At 39.3% G+C, this 16,723-nt stretch overlaps 1 pseudogene; it reads left to right on the top strand.

Moving 5' to 3' along the window:
- Window positions 1–5,907: 5,907 nt before the first annotated feature.
- LOC117459425 (ryanodine receptor 2-like) lies at window positions 5,908–16,723 on the top strand (annotated as a pseudogene).

The following is a 16,723-nucleotide window of genomic DNA, read 5'->3' as shown; positions in this document are numbered from 1 at the left end:
ACTCCACCACGACTCCTTAACACCGCATTGCGTGGTGGAGTCCCGAACTTTGTTACATTTACGTGTCGGCATCACTCAAACAACCACAATGTAAAGTGAATGAGTCTCCTTTGTCGTGGTGCACACACGCATTTCTACCACATCATGCAGTGAGCTTTTATTCTATAAAACGTTTTTAAAATCTACTTTATAGCTTGTAGTAACTCACGGGAGGAGGCTTCTTTTATTTTATTTGTATTCATAATAATTTTAATTTTTCGTCAGAATGTATTATGGTGCATTAGTTACGCATTTATTCTCAAAAAACAGTGCATTGTGTGTAATACAACTGTGATTATTATTACATTAGTTTGTTTTTAAGGAAGGCCAGAGCTTCAGCTGTGTCAAATAGATTGTTCCCTTTAGTTAACGTTTTTTAAAAGAACATTATATTCCGATTTGATCATGTCCCCTTTATTGTATTACGGAGAGCAATATGAGCGTCCATTCCCATTGGATAACGGAGGATTTTACACCCGGAAGTAAGTATTCTCTTTACTGTCGATTGATTTCACAGTGATATCTGCGCTACTCATCAACTCAAAAACACCAGATTATCCTTGTTGATTACACAACATTGGTTGGTTTAAATTGTGTACAATGCTTTTGTAATTTTCCCCTTTGATTCGGAGAAACAAATATTTGTTCAGTTTAGGATGGCCGAAGACACTACACTACCCAGAATCCTCAGCTATCGTTTGGGACTACACCATGTGCTTTGCTTGACAACATTACTTTAATTTAGCTCAATGCACTTCCTGGTCAGTTCGGCTGCTATGGCAACACAGAAACCACAACAATGGAGCTGTTCATCGATTTTACTTTGAGATGGCCTTAAATATAAAGATATAACATCAGTCAACCATCTTATATTCCTTAACACTAAAATAGCCTTTTTACAAGAGACCCACCTTAAGCCGTTAGATCACGTTAAACTTAAGAGAGGTTGGGTAGGCCAACTTTAACACTCCTCATTTTCAAGCAAGGCACGCGGGGCTGCAATTGTAATTCATAAATCAATTCCCTTGTCAATGTCCACTGTCATTACAGACCCTAATGGACGCTTTATAATTGTTACAGGTAGAATTGGGGCTAATAACCTGGTGTTGGCAAATGTGTATGGCCCAAATTGGGATAATGAGAACTTTTTTAAGAACTTTTTTTTCTCTCTCATCAGCTTATCCTTGGTGGTGACTTCAACTGCTGTCTTGATTCCTCGCTTGATCGCTCATCCAACAGGCCTTATGCTTCATCTTCTAAATCATCTAAAGTAATCCAGCTGTTTATGGAACAATATGCCGTCTCAGACACCTGGCGCTTTTTTAATCCTAGCACCAAGCAGTTCTCATTCTTCTCTCCTGTTCATGGAACGTCCTCACGAATAGATTTATTTCTCATTGATAGTAAACTCCTCTCCTCTGTCATGTCATGTTCCTACAGTCCCATTGTAATTTCAGATCATGCAACCGTCGTCATGGATGTCTCCTTCCCAGGCAGATCCCGCTCTCCCTGGTGCTTTAATTCATTGCTACTTTCTGACACCAACTTTATTAACACAATTAACAGTCGTATTGATCTTTTCATATCTACCAATTCTTTCACACACAGTGACGTCACGAGCTACCCACAATGCAACACGCGCTATATATATATATAAATACGCCATTTTCATGGAGGTGCAAATTTCCTGGAAGTGCAAATATAAACAGCTAGCTAACGTAGCAAGGCAGAGCGCACTAGGTTTTTTTTCTGAATTAACGACCGAAGAAATCGCTGCATGTCTTCGGATTACATCTCTGCACTTGAGGGGTGTGCTCTAGGTCGTTACCAGCGTAAACTAGAGCTGTGTGGGTTGTCGGATTGCCTTTACAGACTGCGTCGATTTTGGCTGCATCTACGTCTAATTTCTGGAAACACCAGGTGGATACCCCACTTGTCACAATAATATTATCATGAAATTGCATATATGTGGTATTTTAGAGTTGACCAGATATTGATTAAGGCAATAGACTATGATATTCAGTACAGGAAGCTTATCAACACCTAGACGGTGTACGGCTAAACCCTCGGCCTGCTTGCACCTCGCGTAAAACGGCGGATACCGGAAGTACGGTGTCGCCCTCGGCCCAATACCCGTATGTGTGTGTGAAAGACATGTAAAGCTTACTTAAGAGGAGAAATAATATCTTACTCTGCTTATCAGAGAAAGATTGCTATGGAAAACAAGGCCACTCTCTCCAAGTATATAGCAGAGCTGCAGTCAAAGTGTGTAGACACACCTGATGCTGATCTTTTCAAAGACTTACTCACAAAAAAGGCGGAATATGACATTCTGACCTCCAACGAAACAGCACAGTCCCTGTTAAAAACACGCCATAATTATTATGAATTTGGAGATAAACCAAGTAGGTTGCTGGCTCACCAGATTAGGCAATCCTCCTCATCATTGCACATCGCCCAAATTAACACAGATATTGGACCAACCATTAACCCTCAATCCATTAACGGTCAGTTCAGGGATTTGTATGCGTCATTATACTCCTCTGAGTGCCCAGACAACGAAACACAGTACGAACACTTTTTTAGTTCCTTAGATATCCCTTCTATCAACTCTGAAGTGGCATCTAATCTGGATGCACCATTTACAATAGACGAATTTAGGAGTGCTTTAATGTTTATGCAGAATGGGAAAAGCCCTGGCCCTGACGGTTTCCCTGATGAATTTTTTAAAAACATTTACAGATACACTTTCACCGCTTCTACTTAACATGTTCAACGAATCACTGCAAAATGGCTCACTTCATTTCATTTCAAACCTTTATTTATACAGATAAATCCCATTGAGACCATTGATCTCTTTTTCAAGGGAGACCTGCTCAAGTAGTTCCACATGAAACATAAAACATAAATAGAACAACAAAAGGACATCATACGGCATCATTTACATAATTATCCACATAAACAGGTACCAATAGCTTCCGATTGAGTAGCATCCAACCGAGCTTTAAAAACATTTAGTGGCACCAGATTGTTCAATTTCCATTTAATTTGCAGACTATTCCAAGACAGAGGAGCTGCGCATCTAAAAGCTGTCTTCCCTAAGACAGTCCTAGTAGTTGGCACATTTAATAAAACCACAGCATTCGATCTCAGGCAGTAGCCACTTACAATGTCCCGTGAGATCAGGGAGCAGATATAAGATGGAAGTTTCCCTAACATGGCTTTGTATATAAAAATGTACCAGTGACTGAGCCTCCGTACAGTTAGTGAAAGCAAACCAGCCCTTGCATACAGGGTACAGTGATGGGTTAATACTTTACAGTTTGTCACAAATCCTAGTGCACTGTGATACGCAGCATCTAACTTGACCAGGAAATTGGCAGGTGCATTCATATACATCAAATCACCATATTCCAGCACAGGTAAAAAGGTGACAGTGACTAGCCTTTTCCTGGCCTCAAGCGAGAAACAGGACTTGTTCCTGTAGAAGAAACCTAGCATAACCCTCAGCTTTTTAAGCAGTTTAAAAGTGAGACAATCATCAAGCCAGATACCAAGGTATTTGTAACAGGTAACCACTTCAAGTTTTATTCCTTGCGTAGTTACAATATCTAAAACAGGCTCTGGTGTCTTTTTAGCTTTAGAAAAGAGCATTACCTTGGTTTTCTCAACATTTAAAAGAAGCTTTAGTTCAGAGAGCTGAGTCTGAATAATGTTAAAAACAGCCTGTAATTTAACACCAGCCTGTGTCTTTGTTGATACCTTGTTCCCTAGTATTCATATCAATCTCACTCCATGTAGGAGGTGTATTGTATGTCTGTTGTGCTCAAAATCTCATAAATAAATCATACAAAAAAAAAAAAGAAGAAGATATAACATCAGTGCTTGGCAATAGGCACGGGTTTCACATAAGTGAAAGACACATCAAGAGAACACTCAGAGCGAGGGGACATGCACGTCCCTCTGAGCTGAGTTATTGACAGATTCGAATTTTGCGGATCAATAACTCATGAACATAACGTTGTAAAAATACAAACAACATGACTTTACAATCATAGCAAGGTAGACAACGAGCTACAGAGTCGTTTTTATCAGAACAGTTCGATACGCGCCGTCATCCGTGCTAAACATCAATCATTGGTCACAATCTGCAGCTTGAGGAGGGAGAGGAGTGCTTTGGGACCGTCTACAAACTGCAACGGGGTTTTGCGAGATCTCGCAAAGGTTTTGCGATATTTCGCAAAACATTTTTATTTGTATTTTTTCAAATACATTTTTTTCCCTTCTCCATGTCCCCTAGGGGGCTCCGTAGGAACCAGCCCAAGCAGAGATTTATAAATAAAACCCAACGGGAAAGTCTGCAAAGTATCCAAACTCTTTAGGCACTGGTCAGAGGCATTCAAATAAAGCAGATCACCATAATCCAATACAGGGAAAACGTTGCAGAGATCAAATGTTTCCTTGAAAGGAGAAACAGGATTTGTTTATATGAAAGAAACCTAATTTTATTTTTAGCTTTGAAACAACATTTTCCGTGTGTAACTTGAAAGACAAGTTCTGGTCAATAATAAAACCCAGATATTTGTAAGTAGTGACCCTTTCAATATCAGTCCCTTGAACAGTACAAATCTTGAATAGAAGGTAACTTTTTGCCATTTGAAAATATCAGTTTGGATTTGTCTGCATTTAATACTAACTTGAGTTGATAATGGGTCGTTTGAACAACATCAAAGGCAGACTGGAGGAAATCAAGACTTTGCTCTAGAAGCGGAGTAACTTTGTCTAAAACCTCCAAGATGTTTCCTTTGTACTGTTTTTAAAAATGTTTTAAAGCTTAGACAATTAACATATCCCACAACTCAACACAGGCCAATACAAAAGTTCAAATTAATACTTGAGTATTTCCATTTTATGGTGCTAGGCCAAATGCTACTCATTAAATAATGAGTATTATATTTTGGTAGTTTTTTCTAAACCAGTATTTTAAGCCGTTTACTACTCAAACTGAAAACAACACTTTTTGGATATTGAATCGGGTGTTGAGTATTAGGCCTATTCCAAATCCCAAATGAGTGGATGTACATTCCCCAGAAGTTATATTAACCATACATAATTAGCAGGTCAGAGGTGTAAAGTAACTAAGTACATTGATTCAAGTACTGTACTTAAGTAAAATGTTGAGATACTTGTAGGCTACTTTACTTTAGTATTTCAATGTGTTGCTACGTAGTAATTCTACTCCACTACAATTCAGTTTCAAATCGTGTACGTTTACTCCACTACATTTATTTTGCACCTTTAGTTACTTTACAGACTTGGATTAATAAAGTGAAATAAAAACACTTAAATAAGACTTTAGTTAAACCTGGAGTAGCATTCACAAACTACCTTACAGTATACAAAGTAAATAAAAGAGCTAGCTGCACCTTTACCAGCTTTGATAAACACATTATTCCATCCATAATTATAATCAAATGATCTGAAATGGGCAGATCTGCATAATAAGTAGGTAGTATTTTGATGCCAATACTTTTGTACTTTTACTTGAGTAACATTTTGATTGTAGGTCTTTTAATTGTTATAGAGTATTCCTACACTCTGACCCTGGTACTTGTACTTTTACACAAGTAGCCTACAGTACAAGATCTGAGTACTTCTCTCAACTCTGCAGGTAATATAATTGTAGAAGACGTAGACAGGCCTGGAACTGCATCCTTCTTCACTTGACATAAAGCCCTCCCGCCAAAATAGCGTCACGGGAGTGGCGTGGGGCAGACTCGGGCAGACTCGGGCAGACTCCGCCCTCTGAACACCTTCTCACTACTTATTTTGGCAGTCCTCCTCCTCCATTCAGTGACAGTAATGATACTCAAGTCTGTCTTGTGTGGCTTGTTTTGTTCCAATAATGACTGACACTGGAGAGGGCAACGAAGAGTTCCATTTTCTACGAACGGTGAGAGTGACATTTTTTGGCAAAAGTTTTACCCAGAGGAATGATGTGTGGGTTAGCAAACTAGCTAACAGGCTAATTAGCTAGCTCAAGCTATGTCAACAATTATTAATTTTCTAAGCTCTTTGAAAGGAAACCATTGACATAAAGTGTTACATTTTTTATGTAAAACCACTTAACTCACAACTATATAACTATGAATTGTGTATGTTGCTAGTCCTCAGGATGTAGTATTGTCTTAGGATACAAACATAATAAAGTTAACTTCTAATTAAAGTGTCCAAATATTTGAAAATGTTTGCTAGTTAAGTTACCTTACATTTCTGTGAAGGCGAAACGTTAACTCTTACAAACCTTAATAAAAAAAAAACCCCAACCTAAATGGCTCCAGAATAATTTATTGCAATATTGTATCACTGGCATTTTCTTTATAAATGGTACCCTGTGTCCTTTTGTGTCCTTCTATAGTCCATTTCCTGTTGTTTGTCTTGTCTTACCCCGGCTGATACTTCACTAAACCCACTGTTTTAATTGTTCCCTATATTGCCCCTATGCCATGTAAGGTGTCTTTGGGTGTTATGAAAGGCGCCCCCCAAAATAAATGTATTATTATCACCCCAATTGTAATATTGTCTACTCGTTAGTTACTTATTTAATACAGATTAACAATTCAAAAATCTCCTCTAAAGGCAACGTTTTTAACAGTGTTGTTGTATTGAAATAATGTTTGATTTATATTTAAATAACATGAATGTAACATTAACAACATTTAATTAAAAAATGTTTTTTTGCACAGCTCCCAGCAGCATTATTACTATCTTCATCAGTTTAGTTTAAAAGAATACCACAAATGGTTTGCAAGATGCTATCATGCTCTCTGGTTGTAAGTTGTCCTTTCACTGCTTGTTATCTTACCCTGTGATAAGGGCATGTCACAGGGAAGGAGAGTGTCTGTTGTGGATATGAAACACCACGCAGGCAGTGATTCAGATGGTTACTGACCCAGTATCCACAAAATGAAATTACATTGTGGATATCTGTGTCATACATAATTAAATTAGCCACCCAGATCCTGACAAATCATGCCCCACGCTTAATGTCTCTATTAGACATACTAGTTAAATATATGACATGTGTGAGATAGCACCTTTGCATTTTCCTTTGAAAGTCACCGTTTTATGTTGTAAGCGTATTACTGTCCTTATGCTTCATATGAAGCAAGGTGTTTCTGCTTTATGAACTTGGTTTTTCAATTGTCAGGCCTTTTGACTTTTGGAATAAGTCTTGTGGCGCAGTGAATTTTCACTTGCGAAATGTACCTTGAAGAAGAGCCGAGTGCTTTAGCCATCTGAATGCCCCACAGCTTCTCAGCACTGGACAGTGTGTGTGACTGATTGCAGAGTACTGCTGATATGAAGAGTGGAAAGCAGGGTGAATCATGGGTCAAACTGTGCAGTGTCTTCCCAATATGGAGGTATGCAGCCCTGGGTATGGAGAGGTGTTGCTCGTCATGGCTGCATTTTGGATAGCAGTCGTCTGTTGTCCCTTTCTTCAGTACCTTAAATAGATGTGAAAAGCCTGATTCCTCTGATATGGTCAATTTGGCATTTACATGAAGATAAGATCCATTTAGCTGAGAGATACTGTAAAAGCATTTAGAGTAAGGCTGGACTTACTCTTTGGTGCATTTGTAAACAAGCTATGACAACTCAGGTTTTGTGATATTTGTTAGCTATTTTTGGGTTAGGATTCCTAATAGCCATATTCATGCTTGCCTTGATGAGCATGTTGGTTCACAAATAAATATTTCTATTAATATTAAACAATAGTAAGCTGTATGGTCTCATACTGTATATCAAAGGCTGCTTTAAAGCTTACATTTTTGAGGGCTTGAATTATCTTTTTGTTCCTGGGTTTATAATTGATCTGTTTCAGCTTTGGCCTTCACAAACAAATCATTTGAATCTTAATTTGCATTTGTTCTATTGATCTACTTTTTTCTTTTATACTTTTGAGATTGTGCTTACTGCTGGCTTCTTTCTGTGTGTTTTTCTCAGGGAGATGAGGTGGTTTTGCAGAGTACCTTCAGCTCCCAGGAGGAACATGTGAAACTCTGTCTTGCTGCAGAGGGCTTTGGCAGCCAACTTTGCAGGCTTGAGCCCACCTCTAATTGCAAGGTAAAGAGCTCCATCTCAAAGTCTTTTCACATTCCCAGAGAGGTCTAATTGTCAATTACTGTCACTTAAATATGTAATGATAGAAGAGAGATGCATAACATGATGCAAATAATTCTCTAATGTTTTATAATATATATTTTTTTTAGTAAGATTAATTGAATAAAGTCAATCAAACATTCAAAAAATAGAATTGGGAACACAATCTGTTAACCTACAACTGTCTTTCAACATCTCTAAATGAATACCTAATCACATTCAATATTTTATAATATGTTAAAGTCCTCTTGTGTGCCAGATTTTCCTCTTTATACCCGATTTAGACTGCCTAATTCCCAAATGTCTGAGGTCCTTGTCACTGCTTACAGGAGTTTTGCCCTGTGGAGGGTTGGATATAAAGCTGCCGCAATGACACATGCTCTGCTGTCTTTTTATTTCTTGCAGAATGTTCCACCCGACCTGTCTGTGTGTGGCTTCGTTCTGGCCCAGTGCCTCTCTGTGCGAGCCCTGCAGGAGATGCTGGCCCACAGTGTGCATCTGGCTGCAGAGGTGGGTGTTTAAATTGATCGGTTTCTGTATTTTTATTAAGTCTTTGTTTCTATATTTTTTTATCCACTTTTCAAGCTACACAAACTCTGAGTTCAATAATGTGATTCACAGGTGGGAGCTGGAGGAAGCCATCGCACCCTTCTATATGGCCAGGCAGTGTTGTTCCTACACTCATATAGTAGCATGGTGAGTCATCCTCATATAATGCAGCGATAAATCAGAAGGGGTCCATCTTACTTTGCCAACAGTTTTATTAGCTTTTTCAAACCATTTGTTCATATGTTCGCTGTAAATATATCTGTTTATTTCACTAACAGTATCTCAGCTGCTTGTCTTCATCTCACACTTCAACGGACAAGCTGGCTTTTGATGTTGGTCTGCAAGAGGATAAAGCAGGTATTTATTGTTGGGACTTTTTGAGTCTGATAAGAATCAAAATCCAGTTTATTGCCAAGTAGGTTTTCACATATAAGGGATTTGCTTTGCTTGATGGGTGGATAGACAAGAAACAAAAATAAAGAAATATAGTCAATGTATTTGTTTAGAATGAAAGTGCTAGACTATGATGACAATTTTATTTAATATTTATTTAAACTAAACTGCATATGTGTGGCTCAGGTGAGGCATGTTGGTGGACCGTCCACCCTGCGTCCAGACAGAGGTCAGAGGGTGAGAAAGTGCGAGTTGGAGATGACCTCATCCTTGTCAATGTTTCTTCAGAGAGATATCTGGTGAGTCAGTAGGGGTTTTGATGCTTAGATGACCAAGAATCTGCTTCATTGTCTAACACACAAACCTGTTTGATGAGTTTTCAAACTACTAATTAAATGTGGACATTGAATGTGTGTTCAATCGACTTTATTCCTCCTCTTTGCAGAAGGAGAAACCAACCATTTACATGTCAATTTCCATTGAATTTCTTTGGTAGTTTGCAATCTAAGTTCTCTCTGCCTCCTGTGTGTTGATTAGCATAATTGTTCATGATAACAGCTTTTGTAATAGCAAAATCCAAAAGTGGCATTCATTGTGATGAGCATATTTTTGTTTCTTCCCAGCACCTGTCCTTTGGCACTGCAGTTGACAACAAAAGCTTGAGTGACAGCCTGATTGTTAATGCAGCCTTCCAGCAAACTCTCTGGAGTGTCGCCCTCCCATTTGCTCTGGAGGTGGGGTTGCTCAAGGCAAGTTTCATTTTATATTTTCCTCTCTAAGTTAATTGAAAAAACAAACGTTTAGTCTCTAAAAGGACAAGACCCACCTTTTGTTGTGTCCAGCAACTCGTAAGGTCCCCTGATGTTTCGATGGCGATGGCTTAAAATTAAGAATTGTATGATGTTCAGTCATTACTCAGTTCAACAACTTTGCCTTCAATTATTATTAGACATACCTGCAATTAGTTTGGAGTAATGACCCATGTTTAGATACCAGTTATAGCCAAAGAAATGCCTGTTCAAAAATTACGTCTGTTTTCTGTTGTGCTAATTCTAGGTTACCTCAAGGGGGATGACACACTGAGGCTTCTCCACAGCCATAGTGACGCATGTTTGACTATTCCATCCACTGAGCAGGGAGAGGAGCTGCCAAAGGTCAGATGAAACGACCAGTGGTCTGTAATGTCAGCTAAACAAAGCATCCTTTACCTCTGTGGTCATGTCTTTTTCTTTTCCTTCTTAATTTAGGATAATGCATTATGAGATTGGATCAGTCTCCAGCCATGCCCCGCTCTCCTGGAGGCTGGAGATACTGCGTGTTGTGTGAGTATACGCAGGAAGTAATATTCAGCCACACACATTTTTTTGTTTTGTTTTTGATCTACGGTTTTAAACATGTTGAAATCACCATCCCGTTTGAAAACGTTTTTACAGTCTCATTTACAGATCAAAAATGTACAGAAGTTGTTGTTGTGTTAAGACCATATGGGAGTATAAGTTGCACACACTGCTGCGGTCACTGCCAGAGCTGGGCCCAGAATCTCTTTCTGCTGTTTGTCGCCGCCCACAAAGGCTGGAAGCATATTTTATATCACTTGCCCAGAATGGAATTAAGGTCTGTGTGTCCGCTGCGTGCTCCCAAAGAGGGAAAACTAACTGGATTTGGACTGCAAATGTTCCTTCAAAGCAAAACACACCCAACTTAAAACTAGGGATGTACTGAATTGTTTGACGATTTAAACTTCATTCATCATGTTTACAATCCAATTCCAAATCCATCTTTTCTTCCTGCGCAGTTTTTATTTACATGTCTATTTGTTCTGTTTAAACATGGTATTTCTGCACAGTTCTACGGAGGCTACACTAATATAATTATATAGTGTGGAATTAGATTTTAATTTAGATTTGTTTGTTCACAGATTGACCCACGGTAATGGCCAGGCAAATGACAGACTCATTACATTTCACAAAACAATCTGTGTAATAGTCAGCCTTCCACCTTCTATTCCCCTCTCACTGTCTCACTGTCTCTCTCTCTCACACACACACACACACACACACACACACACACACAACACACACACACACACACACACACACACACACACACACACACACACAACACACACACACACACACACACACACACACACACACACACACACACACACACACACACACACACACACACACACACACACACACACACACACACACACACACACACACACACACACACACACACACACACACACACATAGAGCGACTGCTCAGTCCTCAGTCAGTACCTACATGTATTTATGTTGAGGAAACTGATATTAGATTACCTAAAAACTCAGAAATCCAATGTATTCAATCATTAGGATTTAGTTTGATGATGTCTTAAAAGCAAGTCTTCAAATGTTTAAAATTGACATTTGGCACAGCCCTACTAAAACCACAATGCTCTTGATTTTTCTAAGTTGGAGTGGTAGGCACACATGCTGGGGGCAGCCTTTCCGGCTCCGTCATGTGACCACTGGTCGTTACCTGGGTCTAACAGAGGAGAAGGGACTGCATCTGGTTGATCGAGACAAAGCTGACATCATCACGACCTCTTTCTGCTTTCGATCATCAAAGGTCAGGAGTCACACAAAAAAGAGCCTACACTCTTTTAACGCTCCTTCGATTAAGGCATAATTCTCCAGGTTAAAGCAGTGGTTCTCCGCTATTGAAGGGGGGACACGTGAAGCTTGTGAAGAAGTTGTAAACAAACAATGTTTGCTCGTAAAATCAATGAAATTGACACATTTTTATCACAACCGGCAGTTCTCCTTGACATCTAACGTGTTCGTTAGAACATAGCGTTCAAAAGTGACCAATCTAATCTAAAGAGCTCGCAACAACAGATTGTTTTGTCAATGCTTGTTTGCCATAAGTATTTTCGCGGAACACGAGCAATCTGTCCATCAGCTGGCCACAAGCATCATATTCATACGGAGAAATGCACCGTTTTCAACATCCTTAACTCAGAGTTCTGTTGCCCCAATTACGTGTAAGGTGGGAGAAGTACTCAGATCAAGTACTTAAGTAAAAGTAGTATACTGCAGGGTAGCTTGTGAATTTACTCCAGGTGTAACTAAAGTCTGATTTAAGAGTTGATTATATTTCACATCAAGTAACTAAGGTGTTAAATACATGTAGTGGGAGTAAAAGTACACTATTTACCTCTGGACTGTCGAAGGAGCAGAATACAAAGAAGCAAAAGTGATAAAGTACCTCAAAATAAGTACAGTTCTTGTAAGTAAATCTACTTACTACCACCATGCAGGTATTTTAATGTGTGCTAGCTGCCCATAATCCACAATAAACATACAATGAATCAATGTGAATTCTGTTTCTAATTTGGTTAGTTTTTCCCCTAAATAAATAACAAAGATAACCTATAAAAATACCGTTAAAGAACCGGATCGATAAGCAGTATTTGTAATTGTTTCAATTAGGCCTCATTATTTCACAGTGGCACAGGATCATCTGCCATTACAAGCACTTTTGTTCATGTTCAATCCATAATAAAATTATAATTGGATCTTTTTGTCTAATTATTATTACTAGCAGAGAAAATGTAATTTTTGTACAACTACACTGAACAAAATATAAACGCAACACTTTTGTTTTTGCTCCCATTTTTCATGAGATGAACTCAAAGATCTAAAACATTTTCTGCACACCTGTGCAATAATCATGCTGTCTAATCAGTGATCACACAAAATAACCATTTCTCTCAAATATTGTTCACAAATCTGAAAAAATCTGTGATCGTGAGCACTTCTCCTTTGCCGAGATAATCCATCCCACCTCACAGGTGTGGCATATCAAGATGCTGATTAGACAGCATGATTATTGCACAGGTGTGCCTTAGGCTGGCCACAATAAAAGGCCACTCTGAAACGTGCAGTTTTGCTTTATTGGGGGGGTCTGGGGGGGGTCCGAAAACCAGTCAGTATCTGGTGTGAGGGGTAGGGTTAGGGTAATGTTGTGAATCGAGTGGCCCATGGTGGTGGTGGGTTATTTTGTGTATGTAGAAAATGTTTTAGATCTTTGAGTTCATCTCATGAAAAATGGGAGCAAAAACAAAAGTGTTGCGTTTATATTTTGTTCAGTGTAGTTGTACAAAAATTACATTTTCTCTGCTAGTAATAATAATTAGACAAAAAGATCCAATTATAATTTTATTATGGATTGAACATGAACAAAAGTGCTTGTAATGGCAGATGATCCTGTGCCACTGTGAAATAATGAGGCCTAATTGAAACAATTACAAATACTGTTTATATTTTGTTCAGTGTATATACAATTAATTCTACCAATCTCAGTGGGAACCGGATTAGGGGGGGCTCGAAAATATTTCCAATTACACAAGGGGGGCCTGACTGAAAAAGGTTAAAGAAAGGTCATTTGTGTATTAGATCTGTTTATTATCAGATAAACACACCTGTTTGTGAAACATGAAACACTGTCCCATACAGGAGAAGCTTGACGCTGGCACAAAGACTAACGTCGATGGCATGGGGATCCCAGAGATCAAGTATGGAGACTCCATTTGTTACGTTCAGCATGTAGACTCTGGACTCTGGCTCACCTACCAAGCTGTGGACGCATCTACACGCATGGGAGGGGCTCAGAGAAAGGTATACCTTCTTAAATTCAAAACGTTTATATCAAGACAATCATTATTGATTAACCAAAGGGGTAGGACTCATTTTATATATTGACTATATATTGATTTAAGATAAATGCACTGATTTGCACTTTTAGAAAGACTTAGGAATGTTTGCAAATTATGTTTTTCCAGGCCATTCTGCACAGCGAGGGTCATATGGACGATGGGCTGACGCTGTCTCGTTCTCAAAGGGAAGAATCTCACACCGCCAGACTCATCCGCAGTGCTACTCTACTCTTCACTTGCTTATCAGGTACTGAATACCTTGTCTAGACTCCGAGTCATTGTAACAATGTCTCTATCAGTGTGGTATTCAGAAATGACCGAGTGAAGGTCGATGTTTCCTGCCGTCCTTGTGAGAGCGAAAAAACCTCACAAGGCCTGGTTCATATATCAGCCATTACAGATGTATTGATTTAAGCGATTTCTTATAATAACTGTATACAAAAAAAAAGTAAGCTGTTGGAATAATGGCATGCTGATTAAAAGCTGGAAACTCAATTTAATTAACTTTAATAGAGTGCCACAGTGACGCGTCCTAAAAACCGGAAGTAAGTTAGCATTTTGACCACTTCCGGTTCCTTCGACAAAAAGCAATGGGATTTCGCCTTAGGATTTTTGAAAATAGCTCGAAATAAGGTCTGTGGTTGAGACACATTGAAGAGACGGATCACGTTTTGTTCTACAACATTAAATACATCAGCAGTGACCCCACTGGTGATTTTTGAAGAGTTGACGTGTCTGAAAAGCGATGGTTGTTAACATGTGGCTGAATAGGACTACAGAAGTTGTGGAGAACGTTGTACGTCATTACACCGAACACGTAAACACTCGTCTAAGTTTGTTTGCCCCTGTTGCTCGAAGCAGTACCGGCCTCCTGTTAAAACAAACGCTTCAACTTGTACCATTTAGAATCTGTAGTTTTGAAAATGGATCTTAAGTGGCTTGACGTTGAAGCAGCAACCCTGCTGCTGTTCCTTTTTAGCATAACGTTTGCTTCTGGTTCTGGCGACTAGATTTATGATTAGAAATATAAAAGTAGGATAGACATGTGGATATCGGCTGAACAAAACGTGATCCGTCTCTTAAATGTGTTTCAACCACAGACCTTATTTCCAGCTATTTTCCAAAATCCTATGGAGAAATTGCATTGGTTTTTGTCGAAGGAACCGGAAGGAGTTTACCTCCGGGTTTTAGGACGCGTCACTGTGGCGCTCTATTAGCACTGAGAAAAGAGATGGAGAAGATGGAATCTCTTTTGGCTCAACCAATTTTTAAAGGGCCTGACAACTAACGTTCTGTAAGTAACAGATTAGTCTCATAGAAAATTCTCTCATGAAGTATTCTATCCATCTCTAGGAAACTGGACGGTTCAAGCCAACAAGAAAACCTCAAGTCTGTCAGCCTGCCAATGGAGATAGTGACATGTAGTCTGCAAGATCTAATCAAATATTTCCAGCTTCCATCGGAGGGGCAGAGCCATGAAGCTAAGCAGAACAACATGAGAGCGCTGAAGAGTCGGCAGAACATGTTTCAAGAAGAGGTACATCTATGTGTGAACCTTTAAACCGGCCCTACGTGTGAATTGTTTGTCACTGTTCCTTGAGTTTGTTCTCTTTTCTTCTCAGGGTGTAATAGATTTTGTTCTGGATTGTATTGATCGTCTACACCATTACAGCGGTGGCTCTCATTTTGCTGAGGTTGCACAGAGTGACAAAGGAGAAGAGTGGGAGACCATCCTCAACCGTTTCTACGAGCTGCTGGGTGAGGAGTACACACGTCTTCTCGGTGTCGATTGCCCATTGTTTTTTTAATACTGACACTACAACATCTATCATCTATTGCAAACACATTTTCTTCTGATGTTAACCCATTTAGATTCAAACTGGAATACCTATCTACGAGTTGCCCTAAACATGCTTTTGATTCTTCTGTTTTGCTTGGAAAACATGGATTATGTTGTGTCTAAGTGCGATGTCTTGAAATCCCTTTAAATGAAATCCTGAATTTGCTCCTGCAGCTGCTCTGATCCGGGGAAACCGTGTAAACTGTGCACATTTCTCCAGTTCTCTCGACTGGCTGATCAGCAGGCTGGACCGTCTGGAGGCCTCTTGTGGTTGGTTGGATTTGTGGGCAATTAATTAATATTCCTGTTTTTAATTTGTAAAACGTTCTAACAAAAAAGAAAACGTTGATCTTAGTTTTAGTACACCTGTGGCCTATACTACGAAGCCGGATTTTTGCTTAGCGAGTTGACTTCAGGGTTAACTCTGGGTTTCCGGTCCTACGACGCTGGTTCTCTTCTTACCGGGTTAGATCTCCATGGTAACTTATGCTGAACGGCTAACCTGCTCTGGAGCTGGTTAGGTTCCAGATAAGAGATCAAAGCAGTGAAAGCACCGCCTGCTGACCAATCAGAGCTCAGTGTGCGGAGTTCAAAGCTATCAAGTCATATTACAGGAGAAAGGAAATACAGAAAAACTGCCGTCGCAGGAAAGACGGCCGGCAAAAATCACCGACTAAATATAAAGATATAACATCAGTCAACCATCTTATATTCCTTAACACTAAAATAGCCTTTTTACAAGAGACCCACCTTAAGCCGTTAGATCACGTTAAACTTAAGAGAGGTTGGGTAGGCCAACTTTAACACTCCTCATTTTCAAGCAAGGCACGCGGGGCTGCAATTGTAATTCATAAATCAATTCCCTTGTCAATGTCCACTGTCATTACAGACCCTAATGGACGCTTTATAATTGTTACAGGTAGAATTGGGGCTAATAACCTGGTGTTGGCAAATGTGTATGGCCCAAATTGGGATAATGAGAACTTTTTAAGAACTTTTTTTTCTCTCTCATCAGCTTATCCTTGGTGGTGA

Source organism: Pseudochaenichthys georgianus, chromosome 15 (genome assembly GCF_902827115.2).
Source record: "Pseudochaenichthys georgianus chromosome 15, fPseGeo1.2, whole genome shotgun sequence".
Taxonomy (NCBI): Eukaryota; Metazoa; Chordata; class Actinopteri; order Perciformes; family Channichthyidae; genus Pseudochaenichthys; species Pseudochaenichthys georgianus.
Note: the sequence above shows the minus strand (reverse complement) of the source record. Positions and strands in the feature narration are given on the sequence as shown.